This window comes from Myxocyprinus asiaticus, chromosome 11 (genome assembly GCF_019703515.2).
Source record: "Myxocyprinus asiaticus isolate MX2 ecotype Aquarium Trade chromosome 11, UBuf_Myxa_2, whole genome shotgun sequence".
Taxonomy (NCBI): Eukaryota; Metazoa; Chordata; class Actinopteri; order Cypriniformes; family Catostomidae; genus Myxocyprinus; species Myxocyprinus asiaticus.
The window spans coordinates 17,036,701-17,052,275 of record NC_059354.1 but is presented as its reverse complement, the minus strand read 5'-3'; positions in this window follow the sequence as shown (position 1 = coordinate 17,052,275).

The following is a 15,575-nucleotide window of genomic DNA, read 5'->3' as shown; positions in this document are numbered from 1 at the left end:
TGGGTGAACTATTCCTTTAAGCTTGAAAACTGAAAATGCTGAGTTGAGCAAGGCTATAGATATATGGCATTGTGCATGGTAATGTGTGGCTGAAGTTGAATTAATGCAAACGTTTTTGACAGCAAGTCAAGAACGATCAACAAGGGTATAGGGGTCAAACACCAAGCAAAAATGCAAAAAGCTGAAACAATCCAATGGTAAATGTATCATAACAATTAGTATTTGACAGAAACAGAAAACTTTCTTTTTTTTACTTTCTTGTGACTGATGCATTGTTGAAAAATACCCACACGCACAATCAATCACTCACTCACTCACTCAAAGTTAAAATAAGTACAGAAAGCAGAAGTTTGTGGTAGGATATGTGGGATGCTGTTGAAAAGAGAAGAGAAAGCAGATTTTGTGGAGTGCACAGTCCCTCCGGCTCTGCCCATCCACAAGTAGTCCTTTAATTTAGGACTCCAGCACACAGCAACACATATGAAGACATGACAGAAATTAGACATTAAGGTACAGCAGGAGGTTACAGGGTTTAGACAGAACAGCGCTATGGACTTAACCTCATCAGCCACACTGCACACATCAAAGCTTCTATAATCAATATGAGGAACCCAAACTCCTAGCTATATTCTTGTGCACACAGTAGATCTCTTCTGATCCACCCAACATAGGGCCAATAAGGGCCCCACTCTCCCTTTAACTACTGTACAGTGGCCTTAATGACACAGCATTTCCCTGCAAGAGCCCGAAATAAACTTCTCCCTTTTCAACCATCAACTGCCAGGCGCTCTGCACACACTGTGACAGCAAACAGCTGGGGAAGTTTTTCTCTGGTTTGATGACTTGTCAGTTTCAGGTCATGTTTTACTGAAGTCAGATGATTAATCATGTGTTGTGCCACGCCTGAGCTGTTAATGCTGAGAATCATATTAGAGAAATGGGAACTGCAGAAAACATACATTTGCTTTCGATATACTGGAATTTTCTTGATCATCATCAACAAGTCAAAGAGATGTTTCACAGATCAGCCCGACAACACCACAATGACAGCCCGTATGCTCTTATCTCTCTGAGAGTAACCTACTGACTCCATCTCTCAGCATTAGAGACCACTGCATTGTTTGACCTGGGAGCTTATGCCTGTCAACAGTAATACTTGATAAAGGTTGCTCCGTTACACTGTCTTCAGACCAGTCCTGCAGTGTCACCTATCGTGGCTGAGGTTTGAGAGTTTAGGTTGCGAGGACAGGTCTTGGATCAGCGCAAAATAACGGCTTCTCTTTGAAGTGTTGACAGGCCTGGCCTGAGCTGTCCACACACACCTCGACCCACAGCAGACCAGCGATCATCCATCTTATTGGCTAATGGCAGGCTGAGCATGAAGAGATCTCAGTAGAACAGTGGAGCCTCTGTGTGTGGTGGTGAGGCTATCTGCACTCTCAGCCTCAAGGGGGAAAGTGTTGAGTGTGTATAAGCGCTGAGGTTCCTGAAGGCAGGAAAGTCCCTGCTGCGGTCCCACCAGTGGCTCTACTTCATCTTCCATAAGCTTTCGTGCTCAAGAACTGCTTGAGCCAAAAAGGAGCCAATGTTGACACATCTGCTTGTTTACAGCTACTACTGTAGCCTTTTACTTCTGGACGTTTTGCACAGATTAAAACCCAGATCCAATTACCTTTGCTAAGCAAGGCCCTGGAGCTATATAGTGTACCACTGCTGGAACGGGCAACTGCTTGCCGCCCAAAGTGGGGCAGACAGTTTTTGATGATGTACAGGGCCTGGAGCAGAACTAGATTGAAACCAGAGAATCTTTTTTCTATGGATATAAATGTAGACATACAGCAGATAACAGTGTTTATATGGAAGATGAATAGCGAATGAGATAGTGTCCCTGCTCTCCCTCTCAACTCTTATCAACAAAGGTTCAAGCATTTCGCAGAGAGAGACCGCATGCTCACTCATGCCAAGTCAATAATGAGGACTTTTAATTCATAGTGTTCCAAAGAAAGCAAGCCAAATCATAACCTTGAATTACTCACTTCTGTATAAGTGAGTCAAGGCCGAAACATACTCTATGCAAAAAAATTTGATCAAAGGCGCTTCTTGCTATGCAAGCTCAGTTTCGTTCATTGTTGCGTTCCGAAATGTGTCAGACTGCAATTTAAAACATAACGCAATATACGCTGCAGTATTAAGGTTGCCACAAGAGGTGCTAGAGCAGACATTAGTGTGAACTGTCTCTTTTAAGTCAACTACTGAAATGGCAGAGCAACAGAGAATGTAAGTCTATATATTTATAACAACTTACCTGAATAATAACGTAAGTTGCTTAATAAGTTTAAATAATAAAATAATAATAATTCAAAGGCATAGTTTACCCAAAAAGGAAACATTTCTCATCATTTACTCACACTCATGCCATCCCCAATGTTTTTTCTTTCTTCTCAAAAAAGCTCAAAAAAGCACATAAAGGCAGAATAAAAGTAATCCATACTCCAGTGGTTAAACCCATGTCTTCAGAAGCGATATGATAGTTGTGGGTGAGAAAGATCAATATTTAAGTCCTTGTTTTACTATAAATCTCCACTTTCAAACAGCCCTCCAAAGCGCTCTTCTCGCCTAAGAGTTCTTCTTTTATTTTCTTCGTGCATATCGCCACCTACAGGGTGGGGAGGTCAATTTATAGTAAAACAGGACTTAAATATTGATCTGTTTCTTACCCACACCTATCATATCACTTCTGAGGACATGGATTAAACCACTGGAGTTGTAAGGATTTCTTTTATGCTCCATTTATATGCTTTTTATAGCTTCACATTTTTGGCCACCATACATGTGCATTGTACAGTGCAGACCTACAGAGCTGAAATATTCTTCTAAAAATCTTAATTTGTGTTCTGCAGAAGAAAGGATGTCACACACATCTGGGATGGCATGATGGTGAGTAAATGATAAGATCATTTTTATTTTTGGGTGAACTATCCCTTTAATGGCAGACATTTAAAGGTAACTCTATTGCCCCTTTGAGTAATGAGGTTTGTTACCGCCACAGTAACACAAGAACTCACATTAAGCATGTTCAACTAGACCGTGCGTACTTGTGTAAAGTATGTTTTTGATCTAATGTAGCCACACACATACAAAAACAAACACACTGTTAGTCTCTCTCATAGGTCTCCTCAATAAACTGAACTTACCTTTCCTCCGAAGAACAGTACATCAGTATATCAACAGTACATATATATTAGCGGCTCACTAAAGTGGAGCTTCACTCTGCTGCTGAAACATAGCTTTGCCCATTTACTAGTGACATAGACACTTCCAATCAGCCTGTCCCCATGTTCAGGTGACCCTTTGAGTTATATCTGCTTCTCGATTTCATCCACTGCCCACACACACAAACATCCAAACCCAGCAATCATATCTATCCTCTCTGATCTGCCTGTTTGTGTACAGAAGTTGCGCTGGATGCAGTAAACCTACATCTGAACACAGTAGATCTTAGGCCCAGGTGTCTGCAGGAGCGGGCTTTTATTTCTCTATTTACTGCTGCGTGTCAGCTGTGGTCACCTCTGGTGTGATTATCACTGCAGGTTGAAGCGGTGTCCTGGGGTTCATACAGAAGAATAGTGGTGGAGGAAACTGTGCTTCTCATTATCCACAAAGCCATCCAACTCCCACAAGGCCTTTTCATCTCCACATGCTCACATTCATTTAAACCAGCCCAAAGAAATACACACTTACTAGCAGAGAACAGGAGGCCATTGGATGCTTTGGCCCTTGCTAATATTGTAACCTTTTAAATAAGTGCAGAATTTAATTGGTCTCAGAATATTACTTCATCAGCCGGTCATATTGTGTTTTAATGGTCAAGGTGTCGCAAGCAATCATCACAACTAATGTTACAGATGAAATTATTTTGATTGTTATCAGAGTTAATTAAATAATTAAATTCAAAAGCATCATCATTATCAGAGGGCCTGCGTATTCCCTACATCCAAGTCCTTAGGACTTGATGCAGTTAAATTTTGAACCATGAGGGGGCAGGTGTCTGCCAAGGGAGACAGCTGAAAGCATTGCTGGATCAAGGAACAGGAGAATTTAAGCCTATAGATAAAACACTCTCATCATACTGAACGTTAATGTTTAAGTTTGTGCTTAATCAAAAGCATATAACTAATGGGTGGCAGTCTATGTAGAATTCATTAAGGCAGAATTTTAGCCAATAAGAGATTTTACTCAATTTACTCAAATAAATGTGGACTTGATATCCATATGATATCTAAACCTGATGAATCACGACGAGAAATGATACTCAGTCATTTCTAATTATCTTCTCAATAGCTCATTTTTCAATGTGTTGTTCACCCCCTCCAGGATACGATATATTAACTATGGCCTGCTGTATATCTGTAAACACAATTTCTTTTTCTTTGATTTGGGATTTAATTTGGTAATCACTGCATATACCCATCTCTCATTTATATGACATAACTGCAGGCAGTTATTTGTGTGGGACTGAATGAAATGTAAATGAACAGGCACTGTAAAGTGTAAAAGGGGCATTAATTCTCTGCAGCACATAGACAATTGTCGTATACCTCCTGATCTTAGTTTTAATTACATAACATCAAAACGCCAGTATCTCAGAACCATAAAACAACACATATTTACACACACATTGTAAGTGAAATGCATGGGGTGAGCTCAATGATTGCCTGTAAAGTTGATCACCTGATGGGTTTCTCCCCACATCTCAAACACTGGTCATTGATAAGCCTGGGGGTCGGAGGCCAGGGTTTCTAACACTGATAAGGCAGTCTGTGGAATCCCATTGAGCTGATTGGGATCTAAGCAAGCACAGAGACCAGAGAATGTGAAGGAACACTGATGAAACACCGAGGTCTTCTCCCTCTCACTCTTCTTTATTCTTTAGTGTGGTGGTCTCCTATAGAGCTACTTATCTGCAACTCATGAATGTTACATTTATGCCTCATCTTTCTCATCCATTCTCTCAGTTTTCTGTCTTTTTCTCTAATTATGTGTTTAGAACTAACGTGTCCATCTGTGTTCAGGTCTATCGACTGTTTATTGTAAATATGGCCAGCAGGAACTCTGACAAATAGGTGATTGTCCTCAGAGAACGTCTTCAGGTTTTTCCCCAGACCAGACCTTTCCTTGCATGCATAAGCAGAGAGATATTTCACCCACCAAAAAGAGAATTGTGAAAAAAAAAAAATCTTTCTCCTGTATACAACAACCAGAGCCTGTCAAGCTCCAAAAATGATAAAAGAGCAGTCCATATGTCCTGCGCACTATTTAAGCAATATCACGTGAGCAAGAGTGAAATATGGCCCTACATCAGCACTGCTGTGATTCGGCCACAGGCCGAGTGCTGTAGGTAATCACAGCAGTGCTGATTTAGGGCCACATAGCACAATTGCAGGTGTGATATTGCTTAAATACAAGAGTTCAATTAACAAGTGCATTTTTAAAAAATGAGGAAAAACTGAGTACAGTCACAAAAAACGCATTTGTGCATGGAACTACTTTCTTACGTGACAGATCAGGATCTGCAGTTTCTGGTTCAAACCAAATGATGCGTCCAAACCTCTCAACAACGTCACTTTAGAACTAGTATCACAGCTTGGCCTGTTTTAACAATTGTTTAACAAACAGTTATTGGAGAAACAAGAATGGATGTATGTGTGTGTGCGTATGTGTGTTAGAGAGAGAGAAAGAGAGAGAGAGAGAGAGAGAGAGAGAGAGAGAGAGAGAGAGAGAGAGAGAGAGATGGAGCGTGTGTGATCACCTGCGTCTGCTGCCACTCCCAAGCAGAGATTCTGTAGTATGTTAGTCAGCTTTCTGAAGATAATGTAATTTTTGTCAAATGCATCCTATTTTCTCTGTGGAAAAATAGCCATCCAAACGGGGAATTCCTCCCTATTTCGCGTTAGCCAGTGCGCAAGAGTCATTCACTATTCACCTTATTCAGCCCGCCCCTTTTCAGCACTCCGCTCTTCCAAATTTTGTCATCTAACTTCCTGTTTGTATTGAAGCTACTGAGAACAGTCAATCAAAATGGATTACATGTGGGAGCACAGGAAATATTTTCCACCAAGAGTTGATGTGTTTACAGCACCCCTTTACTACGTGAAAATGTTAGTGAGGTGTTTTTAATGTCACTGTAAATGTTTGTTTTTTCCGACAAACTCAGAAGTAAATTGGACCTGGCAGATCACATTTAGACAGCTATGACACACTGCACTTTTTCATAATACAGGCGTTTAATTGTTATACGTGTAATTCTGCTTAAATTTTTGATTTCAACTTGTTAATAATTTGTGTTAAAATGTGTAGCTGATATGAAATTTCCAATAGTGACAGCTCATATTATTACACATGCAAGTTCAACATTAAGAAAATTACAACTGTACTTTTTAAAATTAAATTGTCACCCTAAATTTTTTAGAGGCTTAAATATGATTAAAATGGTTGTAAACAGAATAGAAAAGAAAACACACTTCCACATGTGTGTGCTTGCGTGTGTGTGTGTGTGTTTGTGTGTGTGTGTGTGTGTGTGTGTGTGTATAAACATAGTTGTTAGTTGTACCCCTCCCTCTGTCCCGGTTTAACACTCCAAAAATGACATTATAAGATGGTCAGAGACTGTCAAGATTGCTGCATGCTAGTTTCTCTGGCGCATAAGTTGAATAGAAACCACAATGTCCTCCACTGTTTTGAATAGTATATCCTCTCCAATGTAAAAACTCCAGTAAGAGGTAGGTACCTTGAGTTTGTGTAATTAATCAGTCTGTTGTGTCTCAGCTGTGATGAGCCTTAATGCTGAAGTTGTTAGTTTAAAGCTGTTTTCCCAGCTTTAGTAGTGTAAAATTTATCAAAAAAATCACAGAGTGCTGATGAATGAAAATACTGACTGACTGGCTATGCACCTCACCTCAGCTGACTTATTTAAACACAAAAAAAAATGTCGTTTGCTGCTACCTGCTGGCTAAAATCTGTGATGTCACAAAAATAAATGTAAAGAGACACATCTAGCTTTTTACACATCTGCACTGCTCTTACACTTTAGTTTAGAATGGCACAAACACAAGCAGAGTTATACAAACAGTGAAGCGTCCGAGTGCTGATGTTCTAAGACATCAGTACTCATGGAAAGTCTCTTGTTCAATCAGATTCGAGGACCAGAACTAACTGTTGTATATATTCCAAATACAACGTCATACTTCCCCTTCACTGATAATCTTCCACTATGCTGTAGCTCTAAAATCTCGAAAAGAAAAAAAAAAATCTTTGAAGACACATATTCGTATTTGGTGCATCAAGATCAGTAACAAGACATGCAAGAACCAATAATGTTTGTCATCACTGATGTCAAACCTGGTGTGATACGTCTTGTCCTGCCATATCTGAATATAAATAAATGAGATTTGGGAGCTACAGTGATTTATATGAAGATTATCAGTGAATAAAGTCTTAAATATCGACTTGTTCCTCAAACAGAACCATTGAATGACTTGAAAAGACTTGGAATATAGCACACAAGTCAAGTCAAATTTATTTGTATAGCGCTTTTCACAACAGATGTTGTTTCAAAGCAGCTGTACATGAAATTATGCTATAACAGAAAATTAATGAATATAATGTCAATATTAGTTATTTATGTTCAGAAATATTAGTGGTTAAAATTAGTAAACTATGTAAGTGTTGTGGGTCAATGATTAAACAAAATGATTTTATATTAACTGTAAATTTTAGTGTTAAAGTCCTTGAAGTCATCCCGAATTAACTGAGGAAATACACGTAGATGCATTGTCCTTTGATTTTGGCTGATGAAGGCTTTTGTTAATGGTTAATTAATTTTCTATGTAGTTTAAGACAGTATTGTCCCTCCTTTGACCAAGTTGATATAGGTATCATTCAGTGAGGAGCATCGCAGTCTGGCTGGAAGCTTATAGCAGGTAATTTTGGTGAACTCCATCCTGAGCCCATGCTTCAGGCAGTGGCTCATGAAGAATCCCATGTCTTTGAGTCTGCATCAAATCATCTTCTGTGAAGTCCGTCTTAGTAGACTTAAGTAAAGTCTGGCTGGCACATGCTGCAGTTAGTCATCATCACTCAGCGACACAGTGGGAATCGGACATCAGGCAGGACCGGAGATGGATCTGGCATGCTCTGGTAACCTTGGGATATAATGTTTATGGTACTTTTATGGTGTTTTAAGTGCTTTTTGGATCTTGACAGCCCCTGATCATCAGTCCTGCATAGTAACAGATTACATCATAGGCATAATTGACAGGTGGGACTGGTGGGACATGTCACTACCAATGTTTGCCTTTGGCAATTTTGTCACCACCACTTTTTGAAATACCTTTCGTCAGGTATGTGTCTAATGCAGAAGAAACATTTACAGTTCTTGAGCAGAAGTTTCCATTTTGTTCATGTTTGTTATAATAAGTGGCAATCCAGTACCGAAGTTGTCCTGGCGCTGATTGCTCTGTAGCACCGTCCAGAGGGCAACAGTTCAAAAAGGGAGTTCTCACTCTGGAGACGTACAGGTCTTGGAGGGTATGCAGGGGGGCACCAATAATCCTCTCAGCAGTACTGACTGTCCATTGTAGTTTCCTTCTGTCTGATTTGGTGGCTGAACCAAACCAGACAGTTATAGATGTACACAGGACAGACTCAATGATGGCTGAGTAGAACTGAGTCAGCAGCTCCAGTGGCAGGTTGAACTTCCTCAGCTGGCAAAGGAAGTACAACCTCTGCTGAGCCTTCTTCACAATGGAGTCTATGTGGGTGTCCCACTTCAGGTCCTGAGATATGGTAGAGCCCAGGAACCTGAATGACTCCACTGCTGCCACAGTGCTGTTCAGGATGGTGATGGTGATGGTGGTGGTGGTGGGGGGATTTCTCCTGAAGTCCACTATCATCTCCACTGTTTTGAGCATGTTCAGCTCAAGATGTTGTGACCACACCAGACAGCCAGCTGTTCAACCTCCCTTCTGTATGCAGACTCGTCACCGTCGCAGATGAAGCCAATGACTGTGGTGTCGTCTGCAAACTTCAGGAGCTATTTGTAATGTTATGAGTGCTCATTGTCTTCTTTTTGTTGGTAATAAAGAATTAAATATATTTTCTTTCTCTTTGTATTTTTGTCAAAATGGTACAAGACTATCCTACTCAAAGGCATGTGACACCAAATAAACAAGAGTTAGGTCGGAAATAATCCGAAAGTAATCAGATTATGTAACCTAAAACATGTAATCCAAGAGATTAAGTTATCAATTACAACTTTACTCATGTAATTTGTAATCAATACCATATTACAGTTAAGAAGATATCTACCCAGCACTGTTCACCATTCACTTTCTTTGCATGGTAAAGAGCAGCATCAACATTCTGTTAAACATATTCTTTAGTGTTCCAAGAAAGAGAGGCATACATGTTTGGAATGACATGAGGGTGAATAAAGGATAACAGAATGTTCATCTTTAAGCTTAGCAGAGGGAAAGAACACAATTTGGAGATTTACATACAAGGACCCCTGATTGTTTGATTAGTAAAATTTTGATATTACTTTGGATATAAGCAAACACTGGCCCTCTATAAGGAGGGAAGGGAATCTGTCTGGTTTTAAAGGGTTCACTGGAACGATATGGACAATCTGTGATTTGCCAAGGCTAAAGCTCTTTGGGCAGAAAAAAGCCTTGACAACATCTCTTATTTCACAACATACATCAGTGCAGGAGGCACAGAGTGCTTTGATATAAGCACTTTTGTAATATATTCTTTGAGTTATGAGTATAAATGAGGGGAGTTGATGATTGTGCGTTACTGTTTGAGATTAATATTTGCAGCATTACCCTAGGCAAAGCAAGCTTGCAAATCTTTATTTTCCCTCGCAATCGTAAACATTTGATTAATCAAAAGTAAACACATAGAACAGTGCAGTATCAACTGACATTTCTGCTCTGTTCACAGCATGCAATCAAAGTGAGTCACCATTTGGGTAATCAATTTGAGTAATGAACACAGAAATTCAGGCATCTGCATTTTTCTCCAGTTAGGTAATTTTTCTCTACATCTTTGAGACACAGTAAAATTAAATGTAATTGAAACACATGGAGTTTTACCTTGTTCTGTGTCCCAAGCCTTTCATCACTGAGTGTTTGATCAGTTATAAAACAGAGTGCTATTTCTGACAGTCACATAAAAATGACAATAAACTGAATAATTTTAGATAGTCATTAAGAAATGAATGTCACACACAAATGCTCTTAAATCAACTTAAATAACAGTAAGCAAAGAAAATGACCTTGAAAGCAGTCAAAAAAGCAAATTTTTACTGCAAAATGTAGGAAAACTCACTAAAGTAATTGTGACTAGGACTTTTCTTTTCTTTAGAGCTTAAATTCAATTACAGTAGTTTTTAAAGGCTTCCACAGGCCTAGTATTAATTCTAAGGATTTAGAGGGTTAGAAAGCCAATGGCAATAAGGCAACAGAAGATAGTGAATGAAAAAAGGGCACTTTAACCCTCTGGGGTCTGAAGTTGTTTTTGGCCCTGGAGAAGTTTTGACATGCCTTGACATTTGTGCTTTTTTCAGTTGCTTAAAAACATATTTATGGCTAAAGTCTGATAAAACTGTATTCAGCACAAACTGGGCTACAATAATATGTGAACTACATGTATGTACATGTTTGTATTTTTGAGAAAATAACGTTTATGCATGGTTTTTGAAAAAACAAAAAAGTCACTGAAATAAGGCCATATAACATATACTAAACATTTGTTCACAATACTTTTGAGGACTGGATCTTGTAACCTAGAGTTTCTGCTATAAAATGATGTGAAAACTATCCTGATCACTCATTCATACAAAACAATATAGTCATTTAACTTTTGTAAGACACTTTTAGTGTTAGAAAGGCCATATACGAGGAGGCGTGGATGATCATGAATACTGATGTGATTCACACCTGAGGGGACAAAGACCCCTCCCCTGAGAGAGAATGAATGTGAGGAGACTTAATGATTGAATGTATTGTTTGTAACTTATTCACAAAATCAAGTTTAAGTTAAAAGAAGTAATCTGACTATACATTTTCTAAACTTTAGACCTATACTACCATTTAAACGTTTTTAGATCTGTAAGATTTTTTAATGTTTTTAAAAGAAGTCTCTTCTGCTCAGCAAGGCTGCATTTATTTGAATTTCTATTTGAATTTATTGTTAAATGCAATTTATTCCTGTGATCAAAGCTGAATTTTCAGCATCATTACTGCAGTCTTCAGTGTCACATGATCCTTCAGAAATCATTCTAATATGCTGATTTTCTAATATGGGCATATTTACAGCACATTTTACACATTTACACCCGAACAGATATTTGCAAGCACAAGCTTTGTTGATGATAATGAGGTAGCATAAACACTAGTTAAAATATAATCTAAACATTCATATTATTTTTATATCATATTACATATCATATTTATATCATACAGCATACAGTTTAAATACCTACTTTAGCAGAAACAACATTTAAATGTAACGAAAACTTGCCTATTAGGACATATTTCAAATTTCAATACTCTGAATACTAGCTGGCAAGTCTGAAAATAGTCTAACTAGTAAAATATGTACATTTATATAAAATAGCATGTCAACTAATATGTAAGTAAAACTAAATGACTTACTCATCCGAAATTGTATCCTCGGCTGGATCAAGTCGCTCTTCAAACATTCATTGTCAGATTTCCGCTCTTCTTCTGAGGAAAATGTGAACTCTTCGTCACTATCCAGGAGCTTCCTCACCTGTGTAGCGTGCCATCTTCCAAACGCGCAGAAAAGTGAATGAACTTGATATTTTTTAAGGCATTGTTGGGGGCGTTTACAATTTGCATTGATTGTCTCAGTACATTACCGTATGAATAGCGCGCTCTGCTGGTGGGTGTGATCTCATTAGGGATAATTAGCTGAGCCAGGAGAAACTGTACATCGCTTTGTTTCATACAGATTACATTGCAGGAGAATATTTGTTTTAAATTTGAATTGTTTTATTTAAAAGTAGACATTTTAAGCTTTCTTTAGACATATATTTCATGTTTCTGTGATAAGTATTCGTGGAGTTTCAGTTCATTTTTGTGACGTGTTTCAGAAAGATGCTCGCGGAGACAGAGACGACTGAAAGCGCACCCTGTTTATTTTCTTTATTTTACAAAAGCACAATATTTTGTTGTTATTGTGAGTGTACACAAATAAAAGTAGACCCTTTAGAGTCTCTAATGATGTCTTACACTTATCTGTATGCCCAAAAATGACGGAGTATTTTAAGTTGTTTCCGCTGTTATGAGGAAAAAATCCAGCAGTCCGTCGATCCCAGAGGTTTAAAGTAATGAATCACTAAACAGTATTGTTTAAATTGAGCAGGGTGCAACTGCTCTCTGAGCATACACCAAAATGGGTAAAGAGAGGAAGAGGAAAAGATATGGAAAAGAGTGTGTTTTAAGATAAATACACTGATTGATTTAGTATATTTTGAGCTATAAACACATCAAGACAAAGATAGTAAAATAACTTCCAAGTCCTAAATGTTCATCAAAGTTTTCACTTGTCATTTTTAAGAAAACGAAAATGTTAGGGTACAATGAGACTAAAGGCCCCCAGTGAGCAAAAGGCCCTTTTGGCTCCTATTTTATCCTAAAGACCTGTTTGTCCAAAAGGTCCTGATCCATGATTTCACTGCATGAGGTCACTATCTTGCAACGTCACAAGCATTCGCATATGGTGTCTAGTCATTATTTTTAATCAAAACAAACTTCTTTTACCATTTCTTTTCTTACACAAATTATATTGCTCCATCAATATTCAGTGAAAGGAAATATATTCTTTTTTCATCCATCATACATTTTGGGATCTTAACAAAAACAAATTTTTTCTTAAAGGTGCACTCAGTAACTTTCATCTTTGTGTCATCTTGGACTTACACTGACACTTAGCGGATTGGATGCAGCATCATTTAAAATCAATAGTTTTCTGTTTCAGATGCCATTGTAGAATTTCACTATTCACAATAAGCCACGATTACTTTAATCAATGAGTGAAAGTGTCAAATAACAGGGCGGTTAAGGCGGGCATATACGGTGCAATTTTCGGCTGTTGTGCAAACTCTGACCGATTTTTTCCAGTCGGGAAAGATCGCGTGGAAATTGTTGGTTCTCGTGTGGTTGCATCGTGTGAGAGGAATTACGAGCAGCTTACGAGCAACTCACGACCTCCCGATAATTTTTAAAAATGTTTTAAAAATTCGGGCCGATTTCTTGATCTACAATCAGGAGAAAGTGTTACAACTCACACCATCAATGTAAACTGAGTGTTCATGAAGCTTTTACACATTTGGAGAAAAAGGTCATGTTAAAACTGTGGTTTTTCCCATATTATTCATGACCACATCACTGGGAATGATTCTACAGAAATGCCATACTGTTCTCTGCTCTTTAAACAAATCATTTGCCAGGTTGCACTAGAAAACAATCTTTATCACTCTGACGTTTTCACATTTCTGCCATGGTCTATTTTTATTTGTCACACTTGCATTCGTTTCAGTTCTATCAGGAAGACTCGCAGACTTGAGTGAGATTCAAGATGACATTTATTTGATGAATATAAAACAGAAATGTAATGTCTCTCTTTGGCGTAAGCCCCATCGCAGGGGCGAGGAGCCTACCCCCATGCAGGACGGGACTCAACTAGTGGTGGTGGGGTGGTGGAGGTTGCCGTGTTAGCACACTGAAACAGCAATGTGATAGATTGTGAGCAGACTTATAAAGCATTGGTTTACATGTGATTGGCTAGGAGTTACCTAGCTAATGGTGCGATGATGTACAGCTGCTAGTCTTCCCGCATGAACTACGCTGCGCTTACATTTCTAGGGCACCATTTAGGGGGATATAGCATCTGTTATATTTGTATATACACAATAGTGGATATGTGATAGAACTCTCCAAGTGCATTTCTGGTGCAACAAAGGACTTCTAGGATGAAAGTTCTACCTGTCAATTAACTGCTGCGTTAATATGATTTTTAAGCTTTCCTACGTGCGGCTTTAAATTGCGTTCACATGGACAAGACCACACGGATCTTCTTCAGAATGTCTGCTATCAACATTCAAGCAGTAACACAGATGAGAAGAACATAGCCTACATCTAAAGCTGAATAATACAAGTAGCCTACTCCTCTAAAATAACTCAGAATTCTGCACTAAACGTCATGTTTGCGCTTAAATTAAATCCAAGTATAACCAACAGAAATTGTATTGAATTTTCCATACTCTCTTTTTAATCATGACCATTTTGTGCACTTTATTATCATGCAGTAACTGGCAACAACACACTGACGTTATGATTGATGTATGCAGTCATAAAATCACAAAACCTCCCTTTGAAATCTTAATCTGTCAAATGTTGGACAGCATTTGTAATAAGTATCCATTTTTTTTTATTTTTTATAAGAAGATGAGTTTTCAGCCAATGCAGCCCCCATGCCAGCCTTCTATTTTATTTCTAAATCACAAGCTATGAGGAATTAAATCAATGTTCTCTGGCTTTATGTCTTATAATGATAAATAGAGGGTAAATTCATGCGATTGCTCCAGAATTCGCCAGGTCGTAAAGTCGTGTCGTGTACGATTGCACCTGTACGATTTTCACGAGTGAATAGGTTACTGATATGACTGGAGACTTCATTTTAATGTGAGTGGTCATGATTTCCTACATATATTGCTAAATTAAATTTCATGTCCTTAGGAGTTCAACTTTTTTAATGAGGAAAAAATTACTGAGTGCACCTCTAAGGGGCTTTTATACCCTGTGTTTTAACAAGTGATTTATTTTAAGATGCTATTGTGGGCTTGAGGTAGAAAAAACAGAAGATGGTGTGTGTGTGTGTGTGTGTGTGTGTGTGTGTGTGTGTGTGTGTGTGTGTGTGTGTGTGTGTGTGGCCTTCGAATTCAATTTGGCATTGGAGTGTCAGTGAGACGGTTCACTGAGCATCTGATATGAGTGACTGATTAACTCAGCCTAATTGATTGAGAAGCATCACACTGACAAACTGAGATGGAGACAAGGGGGTCAACATCTGCTGCTTTCTCAGAAACCCCCCTCATTTACCTTATCCCATTACCCATCAAAACCCTCTGTCTGCCCCAGAACCCACAAATACACACAAACACATGCACACACAACACTGGCAATCCAGGAGTCACAGGAAGTGAGGTGGAAAAAAACTGAAAAGAAAGATGAAAATGGCAACATTAATTTTTAATTAGACATGATTAATTGTTGTTTCCTCTACTGACTTTGCCATACTTCAAGTGAAAAGACCCATTCAAATAGACTGTGATTAATGTGACCCAGTGAGGAAATCACAGCTTCTCTGAAATGAAAAGTTATTGATTACTGACTTTAGCTAAACTAACCAAATTTAACAAAATGACCTTCATCCAGTGTATGACACTGAGAGCGTGTTGAATTACTCCATGTAGATTATAAGAGCCA